The 19,158-nt window shown below is 35.9% G+C and overlaps 1 long non-coding RNA gene across 1 annotated transcript; it reads right to left on the bottom strand.

Annotated features, from left to right (window-relative positions):
- Positions 1–8,037: 8,037 nt before the first annotated feature.
- LOC120283011 lies at positions 8,038–9,305 on the bottom strand. Its single transcript, XR_005543040.1, has 3 exons — positions 8,983–9,305; positions 8,809–8,885; positions 8,038–8,713 (listed from the first exon to the last, which is right to left on the bottom strand). It is a non-coding gene; the product is annotated as an uncharacterized LOC120283011 (long non-coding RNA).
- Between the last annotated feature and the right edge of the window lie 9,853 nt (positions 9,306–19,158).

Here is a 19,158-nt window from a genome sequence, read left to right as displayed (position 1 = left end):
CTAGTAGCCACCGCCAAAACAAAGATGAAAAAGTAGTCGATTACATTATGAGATGGAGAAACTTGAGCATTAAATGTGAACATCCACTTAATCAACACCAGGCAGTGGGTTTACTGCTCGGGAACATTGATAGTTGGATGTCGCCTTTCCTGAGTACATCAGCATCACCACATTCCAAGGCTTAATCTCACAAGCTAAGAAATTGGAAAGGACCAACCCAAAGGTGTTGTCCAATTTCCGAAACCACTTCAAGGAATGATAGAGACAAATTGAAGAAGACAGAGGCTGTTAAGTATACTGCTATAACCTTCAATATTGAGAAAGGGAAAGGCATGGCGAGCCTCATAAGTCGGAACTAGCTAAGGAACCTAACTTGGGTAGCATTGACAATGAATCAAGACCTCTTCCTTCCTCGAAAGATAGGATGAATAAGAAGTACTCCCTTCGGAAGAGATAAAGTACATAAAATCTTCAAAGATGTCGTGAGAGAAGGTCTGCAGCCTCCACTGAATGCAAAAGGTATGAAGCGCAAAGCAAGACAGATTATCCCAACTACTGTCCATATCATAGGGTGTTGGGACATACAATAGAAGATTGTTATGTTTTTAAGGACTGGGTTGAGCGACAATATCAAGAGGGCAAAATCACACTCTCAAAGAATGTTTTGTCTGAGCAACCAGTTGAACATATACACTATGTGACTACCCTAAACCCGAGGGTCATCTCAAGGGAAGTCACAATGTTGGGAACAAGGTGATATTTACATCAACGTAAGATGACAAACCTTGTCCTGTTCCAGAAGAGTTATGGGAAATATTTGTATCCAAAAGATCAATGAAGATGTTGAAAAAGTTGGCTGAACTCCCTGAGGATAGCTTGAAAGCGCCTCGAGTAACCTCCTAAAGGTCACCCGCAGAGCAATCAAAAGAAGAAGAATAAGAAGAAAAAAGCAAAAAGCGCGAACAATCAAAGCGCAAGAAATCCATTATTGAGGAGTATATAGAGACCCTTGATGAATATGAACAAAAGGAAAAGGGTTCTAATTACCCTCGAGATTATTTCTCCAAGAAGTCAAAGAATTACTCGGGGAATTAATGAGAAGATTGATGAAAAATGAAGAAGATGTGCAAGTGGAGACTTGCAAGGTTATTTCGGAGGGGAACCTCTATATAACTCATAAGATGATGATAATGATGAATATGATAGCTTTCTCGAGCGGAAAGAGTCATATGACCATTACGGCCCGACCCTATGTTAGTAAGAAGCAAAGAAAGAAAATAACATTCAGGGGGAGAGTAAAGAAGGTGAACGGCAAGCTCTTGGAGCCCTACCCACAATTAAAGTCCAAAGAACCATATTACACCCCGAAGACTCCAAATTATAAGGTCTTGAAGAAAGTTATGCCTACTTTGAAGACATCCCTACTTTCATTCAAAAGGTGATGCAGAGGAGTCGACTAATAGGTTCGCGGTAGTTACATATTGAAGATGCTTGAGTGGGATGAATCGGGACATATCCTCCGTAATCCTCAAGACAAAAAATTTTTGTCTCGAAGTCGTGGATTCTCCACTCTGCTAAAGCAACAAACGCTAAAAGAAAGATTTATCAAAAGATAAAAGGAAAGAGCTCTTTTGATCAAGCTATAGAAAATGGATTGGATTTGCCTATACCCAAAAGGCGGCATGTGATGCATCATGAGGGTCATCAAGCTTTTGTCAATATCACCGCTTACGGGGCACACCATAGATGAATGTCAAGCTTTCCAAAAATGGTTGTAAGGACGAGAGTTTCTCGGGAAATTTAACACTCACTGAGAATTACTTTGAAGAAAAGAGGTAAATGTTATGTCATAGTTGCTCATGATGATTCGAAGATGAGCTAAACTTCCTCGAGGAGGAAGATGAGGTACCACAATGTGGTACATTAGATGCGACTAGAGCTGGGAAGACACTTCACCAAGACAGGGTTCCCAATTCAAAATAAGCGAGATAAAAGGGAAGACAATTGAAAAAGAGAATGTTTCCCCCAAAAAAACCCTTGAAAAAGCCAAACTACAACATTTTGGCACATTTGAAGAAGGTCCCAGCACTCCTCAATATATATGATGCATTGATGATGTCACTGAAGTCAGGGAGTCTATAATATATGCCCTACAAAAATCCCCGGGGAGTATCAAGCTTACTTTTCAAAGAGTCGACATGAAAGAAGCCCTATATGCATCTCATACATCTTCAGTGTCCTTCACAGATAAGGACCTATTAGTTGGGACTACGGCACACAACAGACCACTATATGTGACAGGATTTTGTGATGGAGTAAAGATCAATCGGGTTTTGATTGATCCAGGGTCTTTTTTTGAACTTAATGACCTTCAACACTCTTCGAGCATTGGCTCTTGAAGTATGCCACTTGTCTTCGGAGAAGATCATCATCCGGGTTTCAATCAGCACGGCCAAAAGTCATTGGGATCGATCACTCTCCCCCTTAAATTTGGAAAAATATCATCTAATGTGAAATTCCATGTAATTAACGCTAATGCTTCCTATAAAGCCCTCTTAGGAAGGCCATGGATTCATGAAAACCAGCTAGTTCCTTCAACATTGCATCAATGCGCAAAGTACTTGAGTGGATGGGGAAAAAGTTCGAGTTGATGGAGAGATCCAACCCTTTGACATCCATGAAATACACTATAAGGATCGACGGTATTATCTTAACACATCCAAACCAACCAAAGGGGCAAATTGCCATGCCTGGGAGAAGAGTCTTTGATCAAGACAACCAAAAACTATTCACATGCTTCAAAGAGAACCAAGCATACCTTATTTTGGTAGATGACATTAAATCATCGGAGAGATGAAAGTGATGCGAGATATACACAAAGTAAGGGGTCAAGTTGAAAGATCTGCTTCAAGAAAAATGCGTTGTTTATTATGAGGAGTTCCCGATGGACTCTACAAATCCCTGGATAATTTGAATGTAAATACAGTGGAGCATCTGAAAACATTTTATGTACCAGCTCATCATGAAATGGAGAGAGGTATTCTCTTTTACAAGGACAAAAAGCAAAAAGATCTTAAGTGATGATATCATAAATATTGAAGAAATAGGGAGATGATGAAGCTCAACCCATAAGCTTTCCAAGCCATTACCCCAACAAGCTCAGGACAATAGTTGAGAGATTTGGAAGCAAAATAAGTGGTCAAGGAGGTCACATCAGGGCTTTCGTCGATTGTGGCATCCTGCACATATGGATAAGAAAGGAATAGGCTACTCTGAGTCTTCCAGGCACTCATGTTACATGGTAACATTGCGGAGGAAGAAAAAGAAATCAAGATGAAAAATGCACCACTCGAACTAGAAGGCAGGGCATAGCGACAATTGATAGAGGTGGTTGAAATCAACTTGGGAAGCAATGAGGACCCAAGGCTAACTTTCCTAAGTGCACAACTATCGGAAGAAGAAAAAGCATCATTCAAGGCTCTTTTTGAAGGAGCATATTGAGCGCTTTGCTTGGAACTATAATGAGATGCCGGGGGTTAGATGATCACGGTAGGCTGTTCACAAAGCGGCCATTGATCCTAATGCCACTCGATTAAACAAGCACCGAGGAAAAATGAAGTTTGACCTAGAAGAAAGGGTGATAGAAGAGACAAAGAAGCTAAGCGAAAGCAAACTTTATCGGAGAAAAGAAGTACCCTGATTGGATAGCTAGCATCGTCCCTGTGAAAAAGAAGAATGGGCAAATACGGATATGTGTAGACTTTAGAGACCTGAACAAAGCATGTCCCAAGGATAATTTTCCCTTTCAAGTTATGGAGATCATGATCTACAACACCTCAGGGTATGAGATGTTCTCTTTTATGGATGGATATGCATCATACAATCAAATCAAAATGCATCCGGTTGATCGGAAGAATCTTTTGCTACGACGCCCATGGGCATCTAAGGTTCTGAGTAATGCCATTTTGGATGAAGAATGCAGGAGTGACATATCAAAGGGCTATGACCGAGAATATTTGATGATTTAATTCATAAAGGTTGTCGAATGCTATGTGGGCGATCTTGTGGTTAAGACAAGTTCCAAAGACAAGCATCTTGATGATCTGAGGACAGTTTTCACACACCTCAGAAAATACAAGTTGAAAATGAATCCCATGAAGTGTGCTTTGAGTCCTCTACGGAAATTTTTGGAAGCTTCATCGTGAGGGCATCGGGGAATAGAGATAGGTCCCTCAAGATAAAGGCAATCCTAGAAATGCCACCTCCTGAAGACCTTTAGAGTAGTTTGCGCTCCTTCCAAGGGCGTTTAGCATATATTAGAAGATTCATCTCCAACACTACGGAAGATGCAAACCCTTATCTAAGTGTGTCGAGAAAAATGCGCTTTTCAAATGGGATGATGAGTGTCGGGAGAGCTTTTTGAAGACATTAAAGCGATACTTACTAAATCCACCAGTCTTGGTAGCCCGATTCATGGAAAAGCCTTTGATCTTATATCTTTTGCCAGTGTTGGAAGGGTCTTTAGGAGCTATGTTGGCTCAGAATAATGAAGAAGGCAAAGAAAATGTGTTATATTACCTTAGCAGGATGTTGGTAGGAGCTGAGAGTAAATACACACCAATTGAAAAAGCATTGCCTAGCTTTGGTGTTTGCAATCAAAGTTGAGGCACTACTTGCTAGTGCATAAAGTAATACTTATATCAAAAATAGATCCACTCAAATACCTGATGACGAGGCCGTTGCGTATGTGAAGACTTGCAAAAATGGGTATTGATTCTTATGAAAATTTGACATAACATATACTCCACGGAAGGCTATTAAAGAGCAAGCGCTAGCGCATTTTTCTAGCAAAGACATCCCTCTCACGATGATTCACCACTTAATCTTGATCTCCCACGATGAAGAGACATTAATGGTGGAAGAAGCAAGGTAGCTACTATACTTTGACGGAGGTCATCTATAAAACCGGCACTTATGTCCCAAATTCCATAAATTAGATGTGGGATAGGACTCGTGTTCATCACACCGGGAAGGGGGATGCTTAGATATCTCTCTCCCTCACAGAGCCATGTACAAACAATGAGGCAGAATATGAAGCTCTAATAGATGGTTTGAAAGCCCTAGTAATTAAAATGGGGAATCCAAGATATACACACATATTTTGAGGGCTCACAACTCATTATCAAGCAAGTCGAGAGGAGACTACAAGATATACAAACTGAACTTCTTAAATATTATAAGGTCAAAAAAATATGATGAAGAAAATCCCCCAAGTGCAACTAAGGAGGGTTTCAAAGATCAGAAAAAATGGAGAAGTTGATTCTTTGGCAAAAAGTAGCAAAAGGAGTGGCGAATCCAAATTATGAAGAAATCCATATAACTATAAAAAAATAGAAGATCCATTAGTACAGTCCCCGAGCCAGTCGAAGAGAGAAATCTTTGGGGGCAATGCGGAAGTTTTCACTCTCGAAATGCCAAAGAAAGATTGTAGACAACCGTTCATGGAATATTTGAAATATGATAAACTCCTTGAGGATAAATCAAAAGGGCTTCGAGATAAGCGAAGAGCCCTAAGATTCACCCTCATAAATGATATATTGTACCGCAGGTCATATGATCAATTACTCCTGTGGTGCCTCTCATATGAAGAAGCCCAAGAAGTTATGCATGATGTGCATTCCGCGATATGTGGTGCACACCAATCCGGACCTAAGATGCGACTCAAGATTAAGCGTTTGGGATATTACTGGCCAACCATGGTTGGAGATTGCATCAATTATGCTAGAAAATGTCATCTATGTCGGATACATGGAGACTTTTATTTATTAACATCCAAATCCTTTACACCCCACAGCCTCTTCATGGCCCTTTGAAATATGGGGAATGGATATAATCGGTCCTATTGAACCACCATCATCTTTGGGACACCGGTTCATATTGGTACATAGCAGTTACTTTTTCGGATGGGACGGAAAGCAATCCCATCGAGAGAAGTCAAGACTGAGAATATCCTCAAATTCTTCATTGAAAACATCTTATATAGATTTGGAACTCCAAGAAGAATTATTTCAAACAACGGCCCCGCTTTTGAATTTTTCAAGGTTGGGAGATTCGCATAGCATCATAAAATAGATTGGAGATATACCTCCATCTATAACGCTAGAGCAAATGGATTGGCCGAAGCATTCAATAAAAACCCTCTCAAAGTCAGTTGAAGAAAGCGGTGTCTAAAAACAAGAGAGATTGGCATGAAAGACTCCCGGAGATGCTATGGGCATATCGCACTCACATATAGGACTCACGACCACGAGTACACGCCATATTCTTTGGTGTTTGAAACTAAAGCGGTCTTACCTCTCGAAATCCAGATACCCTCCCTGAGAATGGCATTGCAAAATGAAATTTCTAATGAAGATATTGTTCGGCTCCGCCTGGATGAGTTGGACTCTCTTCATGAAAAAAGATTAGGGGTGCAACAAAATCTCGAAGTCTACAAAGCACAAATGTCTCAAGCATACAACAAGATGGCTCGTTTTCGGACTTTTACTAAAGGAGAGATGGTCCTTGTCCTTTGAAGACCCATCATCACCAACAAAAAAGCCGGGGGCAAATTCAAAGCAAATTGGGAAGGCCCTTATGTTGTGGAGATCGTCTACGAAGGGTTGACTAGTCATGTACAATTAAATGTACTTCTCGAGGCAAAACATTTATTTTTATGCATTTTGGTATTGAAATCATTTTTGTACTGAAATTCGTTCAATGAAATAAGTAGACATGTGTTTGTCTATGAAGGAACGTCCGGCTCCATGTAGACCGTCATGCATAGTTAAGCGTGCTTCCTGAGGCCAATACATTGGTCCCTGTGTTTTTTTCAAAAAAATAAAAAATTAAAAAAATCATTAAAAAAAGAAGAAATAAAAAATACAATAAAAAAATAAAAAAATCAAATAAAAAAAAGAAAAAAAAATCAATCAAAAGTAAGAAAAAAGAAAAGAAAAAAAAAATCAATCAGAGAAAACAAGAAAAAAAAACTTATGCCTCTTAAAGTTGGAAGTTTCTTTGATGGTGTTGCTCCAATCAAGGTCTTCATCAGGTGACCAAATTATCTTTGATTGCCCTGAAATTTCTTTCAAATCATAAATACGTATTTAGTCTTCAATCTGGACGGTCGAAATTTGATTTGAACTCTACATGATTTATAGAAGAGAGTAGGAATGTCGGTCATGATGCAGGATACCACTTCTCTGCGCTCAATGTTGATTAATGTGTTAATCAGACCGTACCAAAAATTTAGATCGGTCTGAAGTTTTTTGTGAATACTCCAGATTCGACAATGCTCAATGTGAACGGTTACGATTGAGCCCCTAGTCCATCAATTATCAAAATAAAATCACAAATCAAACAAAAAATTCATTGATGATTGTCATCACACCATATTCAAATTCTAGCTCAAGATCTGATGGCCAAAAGAGCTTCAATCCTTTGGAAATTTTTTCTACACAATCAAGGTGTTCTGATATTCAATTTGAATGGTGACAATTAAATTCTAAGTTCCTATGACTATCATAAAAAAATTGGCAAGTTTGAGGTAGAATCTGCCTAAATTCCTTCCCAGCTACCTCATCATCAAGTAAAGCATCACCATATCAAATCATATTAAATTTTAGTGAAAATTTTTATAGTCATTTTTAAGGTCCTTATCTCTAAGATGAACGGTGGAGATTGGAATTTGAGCTCATTTGATCATCATAAAAATTTGAGTTCAAAGACCATGTCTGTTTAGTTCCCTGTTCACCCATGGTGCTATCAAGTTGATGAATGGCTTATAAAATTATTCCAAATTTGGCTGAAAGTATTTACAAATACAAGGCCCTCATTCAATATATATATATATATATATATATATAAATCAATCAATCATGAAGAGGCATGAGAAAAGAAAAAGAAAGAAAAAAACTAAGTCTTATTCAAATCAAATGTCCATAATCAATGTTTGAAATCAATTGCTAAAGCATAAACAAATTAGAAAAAGAAAACTAATAAAACAAACTAGGAAAGCAAATTAAGAAAGAAAGAAAGAAGGCTCTTTAATGCCTAGTAAATTTCAACAATGATTCTTTTAATTCCTCCAACTCATCAAGCCATTTTGTGAAAATAGCCATAAGAGGAGCATCTAAGTTCTCTTCTTGATTCTCAGCGAGCTGTGTCTTGGCCTCATCCAATGCAACTTGAAGATTCGCTTGTGTAGGCTCGGAAGCTTCAATCAGGCCCGTTGAATCCGCTATCTTTTCACTCAGAGTCTTCACTGTGCCTTGAATCTCACAAAGCTCGGCCTAAAGTTGATGTTCCCTCTCAGCAAGTTTCTGATATTCCTCCTTATTTGCATTTATGTCATTGGTCCAGTCTGCCCTGAGTTTGTTAAGACGCTCAAGTTCCAAAGTTCTTTCATGCACGCATGCCTTGGCTTGTTGCCTATGGATACAAGCTTGAACATTAGGATCCTCTAAGGCTTCTTTAGCATAGGTTGCACATCGAGCGATCTTCTCTATGAAAGGCTCTAGACTGGTCAAATCAATGTTGAAAGGTTCAAAAAGTAATTTTGACTCCTTGACTTTGTTGATGATGCCTTGATAGTTGTGATAGTCGAGGGACTTGATATTATTAATCATCTCGTCTCACAGGCGTAACACTACATTTGGTATATTCTTTGAACCTACAAAGGGAATATACAAATAAATTTTGACCTTCGATAAAAAATAAAATAAAATAAAATAAAAACCTTGGACTTGTTTTTGGCAAACTTGTAACCTCGACATCGGCATTAGAGTCACCACTTTCTAATTCTTTGGTGGGAGTATGAATGTCCTTGGCAATTTCTTGGACGACTAAAAAAAAGAGAAGGAAAATATATATATATATATATATGTCACGGCGGTTCGCACCAAAAGTAAATAAATAAATAAATAAATAAATAAATAAAACCTTCATTCTGCATTGCTGGAAGTGTGGTGTCAACATTGACGTTACCACTATCATGAGGCATGCTCTCAATGTTAGCATTTTTGCTATCGCAAGGTACACTCTCAACATGAGTATTCCCGTCATCACTCTCCATTGAAGAGGGGGCATCTTTTATAAAACTTGCCGAAGGAGTTTGACTAAGAGATGAAATACTTTCATTCTCTTGAGTGGCTAAAAAGAGGAAGAAAATCGTTATGCGATGAAAATAAATAAATAAATAAATAAATGAATAAATAAATAATAAAAAAAACTTTCTTGGATTATTGGCGGGTTCTGCGGGAGCTCATTTTCCAAGGCAACTGGTGCATCCCCTAACATAAAGAAATTTAAAATAAAAAAGAGGCAAAAAAGAATATAATAATAAAAAAAAGAGGAGAGAAAATGTTGAAGCATGATTGTCCCCCTTATTACATGACTTCTCAAGTTGGGTGCATGACTTCTCACCTCTCATGACTTCTCACCTCTTTTTTAATACATGACTTCTCACCTCTCATGCATGGGTACATGAGTTGGGTGCATGTCGGCCATGTTACATGTGCATATGATTCAAATCATATAATGAGTTAGGAATAAAATAGGTTTATAAGCCTATTCATATTTTTATTAGAAAATATTTGCCATGTTGAACCCCAAAGAAAGAGAATGTATAAAAAAAATTAAAAAAAATGAAAAAAGTTATTGCAAAATTATTTAAAAAAAATGAAAATGATGATGAGAAGTGAAAAAGCAATGTTTGGGGGAATTTGCAAAAAAAAAAGAGGGGCTTTGTTGCAAAATTTATGGAGAAATGAAAAAAAATATATGAAAGCTAGAGGGTGTAATTGCAAAAAACTATAAAGAATATGAAAATATGGAAGTTTGGGGGTTATTTGCAAATATTGACGAAGTGTGGAAAAAGGGGGAAAGTTAGAGGGGCTAGTTGCATAAGAATTATGGGAAATATGTGAGAATATTAAAGTTAGAGGGTTTAATTGTAAGAAACCATGAAAAATAGGAAAACATGGAAGTTTAGGAGTTATTTGCAAATTTTGAAGAAATAAAAAAAAAATGTTAGATGGCCTGGTGGTATAAATTTTTAAATTCAAAGGAATTCAAAGGGTTAATGGGTAAAAATGAAATGAGGGCAATACCTTGTAGTGGGTTAGGAAGAGCTTCTTCAATCTCAATATTTTCCTCTACTCCGATGCTGTCTTCCATCCCAACATTGTCGTCGCCAACTCCAATGTTTTCTCCGGCGCCGACACTTAAATCTTGTGCGTTTACTTGATCTAGATATAAGATGTCATCAAGTTCATTAAAGATGCATAGATGAAAAAGAAGGAGAAAGAGATATTTCTTACCATCATGGGAGCTCACGTGCGTCTCTAGATCTAATGGGGAAACATCATCAATTCTTGGAGGACTTTGAATAGCCCTAACATTGTCTAATGGAGTGTCACGAATTCGTATGCTTATATTGGAGATAGACTTTGAGTCAAAATTTGGACTTTGAGTCAAATAAAAAGTGTTAAATTACAAAATTTGATTTTGAATCAAAATTTGGATTTTGAGTCAAATAAAAAGTGTTAAATTACAATGTTTGACTTTGAGTCAAATGAAAGCTAGAAAGTTTGACTTTGAGTCGGAACAAAAACAAATTCAAAACAAAAATTGAAGCAAAATTTTTTTTTTTCAAAAACAAAGAGAATTCAAAAAATAATAATTAAAAAAAAGAAAAGAATCATAATTTTTTGAAAATCGGAAAAATAATAATGGAAAAAAATTCAGAATTTCTGAAAAAAAATTGAAAAAAATCATATTTGAAAAAGAAAAGGAAAAAATCGTTGAAAAAAATTAATTTAAAAAAAATTAAAAAAAAAAGGAGGTTGTAAAAGAAAAGGAAAATATCCTGGGGATTTTTGGGAAATTTTCTTTTGTGAAAAAAAGAAGTAAAGGACAAATTGATTTTCCTTTTGTCTTAAAAAAACAATAATAATAATAATAAAATAATAATAAAAAATAACAAATAATAAAAAACAATAATAATAAAAAAATAAATAAATAAAACTAATAATAGGAAGAAATAAATAAACAAACAATTAGATAAATAAAGTTGGCATACCTTCAGTTCTTTGTCGCTTTGATGGGACAACTGGGTCAACAATAGGATCAGTGTTATCAATGAATATACTTTCATTGATAAATCTGTGGCCCTTCGAAGATTGGCCTTGCTCCCTATTAATGGTTCTATTGTCTCTGAAATCATCTTGGATCAATAATGAATGTTTCTGTTGGAAAAAGGATTCAACAGTCATCAACCATTTCTGTGCATAAACAAGTATAAGTCTCCCTTCTCTGTCATGCTCAGGGATATAGAATGAGCTAGACGTCTTTTGGCGAGAAAGATGAAGCCAGTACCCCGCAAGAATCCCAAGAGAAGAAGCTCTCCTAGGAACATCAATATACGTTGGAGTATGCTGATCATATCCAAATTGGCGCCCAAATCGGTGCGGATTATAAGGTTCTGCTAAAAAAATCTCCTATATACCAAAGCGGAAGAACTCCAAAATGAAGATTCATCACATATTCCATGGTATATGAATCCAATACGTTGGGTCCAGTCGGGTATGTGGAATCTCGAACTACCTCATCATTATGATGCATGAACGAGAAAGGGGGGGGGGATATGAAATTGCTTTCACGTTGGATAAAGTTCCTCAAATATATAGGATTGATAAATGGAGTTGCCGTGGAATTCATAAATTGCAACATCTTAGGTATTCTCAGTAGCCCAGGGATACTTGAGGTATTGTCATCTATTCTCCTTTTGAGATATATGCTCCGAAAATAATAACCCACCCAAGCATACAAGAAATGAGCAAGGAACATTGTGGTAGAGAATCCAGGCCCTCTTCTGTGTTTAGCCATGGCATTTAAGCCCAAGTATAAGCGTGCTAGCACTGCAGGGGCAAAAGCTACTCTCCTCCCATGTGCGATGTTGCATGCCATCATAAAAAATCCAGGTCTAATCACATTGCGATTACCCGGCATAATAAAAAAGCAGATCCAAAGTGCTATAAAAGCAACTAAATCTGCTTTGAAAATAGGCTTTGGAGGGGGATTAGACGCCGACCTATAGAGGGAACTATGTCTTGTTTCCTAAAGAACTCCACCAAATCCTCAAAGAATACATCTTCGTCGACGCTTTGCCTTGAGAGCCATTGAAAGATGTTGAAAAGATTTCTTAAAATAGAAAGTTTAGGGTCATATCTTCGGCAGATTGTGTCATTAGGAGGTATGACTTCATCATAGATGTCTCCGGTAATTGGAAGTCCTCCCAATTCCTTGATGTCCTATAGTGAAATCCCAACTTCTCCGTGCAAGAAGTGGAAAGTGTTAGTGTCGGGACACCATAATTCTACTAGCGTTTTATAAAAGTTCATGTCAAAATCATAGCGGCCGACTGAAGCCACAATCCTGCCCATCAATTCTACTTCAGATAACTCCTTGGAGTAGTTATTGACTATGAATTTGGCCCACTCTGCATAATATGGAAGATTGATTAAACTATTTTGGATAGGCTCCCTACCCTTCCATCCCAGTCATCAAAATCTTTCACTTCTCCTTCAGGTTTTAAGCAAATTGCATCAGTTAGGTTGCCATTTCTTTTTGAAAGTGATGAGCTATATTCCTAATCATAAAACATATTAAATAAATAATTGAAAACATATTGAATAAATAATGTCACTTCTTTTTTAGGAGAAATATATGCACATATATATGTATGTATCATAATATGCCATTATTTAGCTGTATTTGACACATGGACTTGTAAATCTAGGTTTTCGGCAATTTGACATTCATACTTGTAATTCTAAGTATAGATGATCTTAATGAAGTAAAACTGTATTTCTTGATGGCCTTGTGTTACTTTTACGTTTTAAATCTCATGATTGCTGTGTGTACGCAAGAACAACGTCGTCAAGGAAGTCACTTAATTCAATACAAAATTGAATCAACATCAAGCAGGAGATGGAGACAACATGAATACTTGAGATGGGTTATTTATGAAAGTGATATAACTACTGAATGCTGTTGGTAGACTATGGGCCATAAGAAATGTTATGGTAGAGAAGATGGTCACAATGCTTTTAAACATTATAGCCCACAATACCAAAAATAGAATAATTAAATTTGACTTTGTGCGATCCATGAAAATAGTTAGCCAGCATTGTCATGTTGTGTTACGATCGATTATTCTTTGCTATAATGTTCTCCTAAAGAAACCAAAACCGGTCCAAGATAATTCAACCGATCCTAAGTGGAAATGGCTTAAGGTAACGGATCAAATTTACTATTTTATTTTTAAATTTTTTTTAGTGCATATAAATGAATAAGAAATATATATATATTTTTTTAATCTGATGTAGAATTGTCTTGGAGCATTAGATGAGACAACGCGAATTCTTGAGATGGGTTATTTATGAACGTGAAATAACATACATTGACAAGTTACACATAAATTGGCGTTGCTTTCATACGTTGTGTGAACTACTAGTTGTTAGGTAATATCGTAAAATTAAATAACATCATCAAAAGTGTGCAGAAGCAATAATAAATTTCCAATATGGTCTAATTGTTTTAATGAACACCATAATTTAATTAAAATGCCTAGAAAATTACCTCTTAATGTTTGAAAGTCTTTTCTTTGATGTGCCGAATTCGTCCTTTGGATTGTCGTAGATCTCTTAGCACCGAACGAAAATCCCACGCCTCTAGATCACATGCTAGAATTAAGAAACAATTTCCTTTTCTTCTCCAAATAGCAGCTAGGGTTAGAGAGAAAGAGAAAGCTTGGGGATTTTCTCACTAGAGAATTGATTGATTGATTCTAGGGTTAGAGAATAGTCATAAATATAAAGTCTTCATAAAACATGATAAACATTATTCAATTATGAAGTCCTATTCAAAATATAAACCTTCATAGTATTGTTTATATATAAATAATATAACGCATGTCCTAATAAAATTCAATGTCCTAATGGAAACCAAATCCCAATTTAATTTAAATTCTAATATATCCTAATCATAGATATATTTAGAATTAAAATTTAAATGTCCTAATCTTAATCTTAATTGATTATTTGGTTGTCTTGGACTAGAATGCAAATTCAAAGGCAAATACAAAATGCAAATTTACAACATTGCTCTTGAGAACATATCTCGAGACATAAATGCAAAATTACAAAATTCCTAGTGAGAACATATCTCGAGGCAAAAATGAAATTTACAAAATTGCTCTTGAGAACATATCTCGAGGCATAAATGCAAAATTTACAAGATTGCCCTTGAGAACACATATCTTGAGGCAATCTCAAATATTAGGAGCCCAAATACGCATCTCGAGGTGATCCTAAATTTCATATAGCCCGAAAACAGATCTCGAGGCAACCTGAGAAAGTGCAAATCTCGAGTCACCCAAACACATCCCGAGTCAAATTTGATTTTTTTTTTTAAATTTAATTTGAAATTAGGTCCTATCTTCTCTTGATTTTATCCACTAACGAAGTTATGATTTTACGCTTGATTTGACGGGATTAGATTTTTCTTTTTTTTTTTTTGGAGATGAGGACAACACGAAAAAAAGGGAAATCTGCGAAAAAGACGAACCAAGGGAAAAAAATATTAAAAATTAAAAAAATAAAAAATAAAAAAATAACAATAATAATATAAATAATAATAAATAAAAAAAGAGAAAGAGATTTAAAATTTCAAATTTTGAATTTGAAATTAAATATATATATATATAAATAAATAATTTAAGTTTAAATTTGATCTATCCTATCTTATTCGTGTGATTCTCCGTGATTCTTAGAGAGAGGTTAGGATAAGAACAACAGAGTTTTTAAAAGGGTAGAAGAGATAGAAGAAAAAAAGGGGGGGGATTCAAAAAAATGTAAAAAAATCGGAGGAAAAAAAGACGAAAGAGAAGGTGTATATCTCTCTTCCTCTCCCCGTATTCATATATATATATATACATATAAAAAACCCGCCGCTAAAGTCGCCATTCTTCGCTTTCGCTCATCGCGGGCGTGCTTGGATGAGTTTGAGATAATGCCGTTGCCGCCACTCGTCACCGTTGCCGCTGTACACCACCGCGGCATGCTTGGATAGCTGAGATAATGCCGCCAAGCATGCCACTATCGCCTCTCGTCACCGCTGTTGCCGCTCATTACCATTGCTGCATCCATAGCCTGCTGCTCGTACTGCTGCTGATTCTTCGTCTTCAGTGCCATTTGAGAAGAACAAGATGGACGGAGGCCCCATGGATTGCGGCCAGATCAGTGACAAAGTGGTGCTTCGTGGAAGTTGTAATATTGAGGAAAACACCTGCTCTTAATTTGGCATTGATGTGATAAAAAGCAAGGAAAGCTGGTGATGATGATGCTAATAATGCTGATGATGCTGAAGATGATGCCCATGATGATGATGATCCTCTGACGATGCTAATGATGATGATGCTAATAATGCTGCTCATGATGATGATGATCCTCCGACGATGCTAATGCTGATGATGCTGATGCTAATAATGATGATGCTGATGATGATGCTCATGATGATGATGATCCCCTGTTGATGCACTGTTTGGTTCACGTGTACATGGAATGTGGACGCTTCCAGGAGGCCAAGGGAGTGCAAGGATTGATGAAGGTTAAAGGGGTGAGAAAGGAAAACTGGATGCAGCTGGAACAAGTCCATTATGTTTACTGCTCATATGACCAGACGAAAGAAAAGAGATATGTTGCTGATACACAGTGGGGAAATGAGTACAGGGAGCGAGGATTGTGGTTCCACAATGAGAGACTGGCACTTGTTTTCGAGCTTATAAACTTGCTTGAGAATGCATCAATCAGGATTAAAAAAAACCAAGGACTTGTGAAGGTTATCATGCAGTTATGAAGCTCGTTTCAGGAGTCGTCCAGCGAGAGATTGTTTAATTCATCTTGAATGATCAGTAACAACAACAACATGCAAACACTATGTATTAATAACTAAAAAAAATTCTTCAAATGGTATGCATGATTGAAGTAAAATTGTGAGGGGACGTGAATGCATATATGAATTTGAGGATGCATGAACTAGTGTTTCCTCTATTGGGAATAAAAAAAGAGATTACCCTTATATACATGCATACGTGCATGACATAAAAAAATAAAATAATAATAAAATAAGTAAAATAATTGATTTGTAAGCCTCTCCAAATATCAAGCTTCTAATTTTCATATTTAAAGATTATGGTCACCAATTTAAACAAGTAGAACAATGAAAGCCTAAACATATTAATTGGAATATGTCATCCTTTTAGTATGCCAAAAAAAAAAAGAGAAAGGACATGGTGGCCATTAGAAATGGGAAACCCAATATATATGAAGTACGTGGAAAGGAAAATATATATAAGATTGAGAAGTATGCATGCATATATGCATATAAAAAAAAAAAAAGCATGCATCCTCACGTGCATGCGAATTCAAAGGCATATAAGCATGAATGTGCATGAGATGAAAAGTAACAGGCTTGAAAAAAATAATAATAAATAAATAAATGATTAATAAAAAAATCACATGACTTATGCATGCACATATAGCTGAGAATGTGATGTTGTTATAAAAACATGCAATGGTATATGCATAGTTGTAATAATAATAATACTAATAATAATAATAATAATAAATCCAAAACAAAAAAAAGACAAAAAAAGATGCACATGGAGCTCTAAAAATTGCATGCATGCATCACCATGCATACATGCATGAGATAAAAATTGAAACGTGCATACATAAAAAATGAAATGAGGAGCATGCATAAAAAAAAGAAAAAAGAAACATGCATGTTGTATGCTTACGCCCCCTCTAATAAATAAATAAATAAATAAATTAACCCACTATGATAAGTGTGGATTAAAATAAATAAATAAAAAATATATCTAGAAATGATATGCAAGCAAATGAATAGTAGAGAAATATGCATTGCTAATCTCAAAGCAACGATAAGGGTGCTCATCTCAATGTGGAGACTAAATTTGTCTCAAAACAGTAATGAGATATATTCCTAAAAATAAAAAAAAGAAAAGAAGGCGACAACAAGACATGCAATGTTGTAACAAGACACAGGCAGTGGTGACTTGTTCATTTCAAAACGGCAACAAATATTATAAAGAAAATTTAAGGCAGTCATGAAATATTTATTTGAAGACGGCAATGAGGCACGCAAAGCGGTGACAAGGCACAGGCAGCGACAACGATACATGATATATATATATATATATATAAAGAAAGTCATATATTGACATATATATGATGTATTGAATATATAAATAAATATAATAAAAATAACAAAATTTATAATTCGCAAATTCTCTTGTCCCTTTACTTGTACTTTTGCCTTTAATCGGAGGTTCCTAAGATTTCTAATCTGGGGTAATTAATAATAGGGGCTTGCCCCTATTAGGAATGAAAGAACCATGAAACAAATATGATATTTGTGCTTCGATGTGTCGTCTGGTGTCTTTTTCACAAACATGATGCCAGATGCATATTTTCGATCCCACAAGTATGATAAACATTATCATAGAAGTTCTATTACAAATATGACTCATAACATAGCTAAAACCATTTTTGTCTTTAATTCCTTATAATTTTGATTAACTACTCGACTCCATCGAATTTAAATCAAAATTTAAACTTAAAACAAAATCCTAGACCAATTTACAATTTCACTCATTCCATGAAGTAAAAATATAAATTGACAATTTTACCCTTGCACTCAAAACGAGACTGATTCTTTATCCCTTAAGTGTAACTCCCAAGGTTCGTTCCGATTGACAATGGGAGGATAGCAAAGGATGTGAGTGACACCTAGCTAGCCCCGTGGCCTCACGTCGTAACCCAATTGAACATGAATGAGTAGATTATTACGAACCTTTTCGATTATAATTACCATATGTGTATAAACCCTTCGTTCTTGTATCTCAACCTAGTGAGAGCCATGGTAATTGTCAAACTCACTGAACTTGATCGTATGCTAATAACTATAGTGGAGTAAGATTACCAAAGTACCCTTCATGTCCCACACGATTATTTTGGCTACCTTGGTCAAGGTGTTCTAATCTCCCATACTTATAATCACATAGGATACCAACTCTTTTACTTCCGAGAGAACGAATTCTTTCTTGGTGATCACTCATAGCTGCTACTTGCCCGACATAGTTGCACTTCGAAGTCAGCTCTACCAAAAGGTAAATTGAGCCTAACGACTCTAGTAACAAACTAAACGTCATAGGTAAATTATGATCATTATACTTCAGGTCTAAGGTCCACTCATATGATCATAACCAATAATCCTAATCATTGACTCTCAAAGAGTAAAACCCATGTGATTGGATTGTTGCGAGTTGTGTTCGAAAACACCAATCTCAGTGATGTATTTATGACATATGCTCCCACTATTCCATAGTGTTCAACTAGCATTCTTCATCAAAGTATGTGCCATGCAAATTCTTACGAATCTCTAATGCCCAATTAAAAATTCTCCGATTTGTGAACTATTTAAGTGTATAAGTACCAAACCCTTCTAGTGTTCTCTTCTTTATTCCACAAGAGTAGAAAGTTTAACTTAATACACATAGACTATAATATTCAAAACTAATTATAATGTCATCACAAGATTTATATGAACATCAAAATAAATGACCATTTAATAATAAGAATGCATAATACAAGTATCCTCGTAGGCATTCGAGGGTATAATCCTAACACTGACTACCATCAGTATACTACGAGTCATAAGAAATGTTATGGCAGAGGAGATTTTCACAAATGTTTTTAAACATTGTATCCCACCATGTCAAAAATAAAATAATTAAGTTTGACTTTATGCGATCGGCGAAAATAGTTAGTCAGCATTTTCATGTTGGATTGCGATAGATTATTCTTTGCCATAATGTTCTCCTAAAGAAACCAAAACTAGTCCAAGGTAATTAAACTAATCCTAGGTGGAAATAGTTTAAGGTAATGGATCAAATTTACTATTTTATTTTCAAAATTTTTGTTATTGCACAGAAATGAACAAGCAATAATGTTTTCTTTAATCCAATGTAGA

The sequence above is a fragment of the Dioscorea cayenensis genome, chromosome 18 (assembly GCF_009730915.1).
Source record: "Dioscorea cayenensis subsp. rotundata cultivar TDr96_F1 chromosome 18, TDr96_F1_v2_PseudoChromosome.rev07_lg8_w22 25.fasta, whole genome shotgun sequence".
Lineage (NCBI taxonomy): Eukaryota > Viridiplantae > Streptophyta > Magnoliopsida > Dioscoreales > Dioscoreaceae > Dioscorea > Dioscorea cayenensis.
The sequence above is the reverse complement of the archived record's forward strand: the minus strand, read 5'-3'. Positions and strand labels throughout refer to the sequence as shown.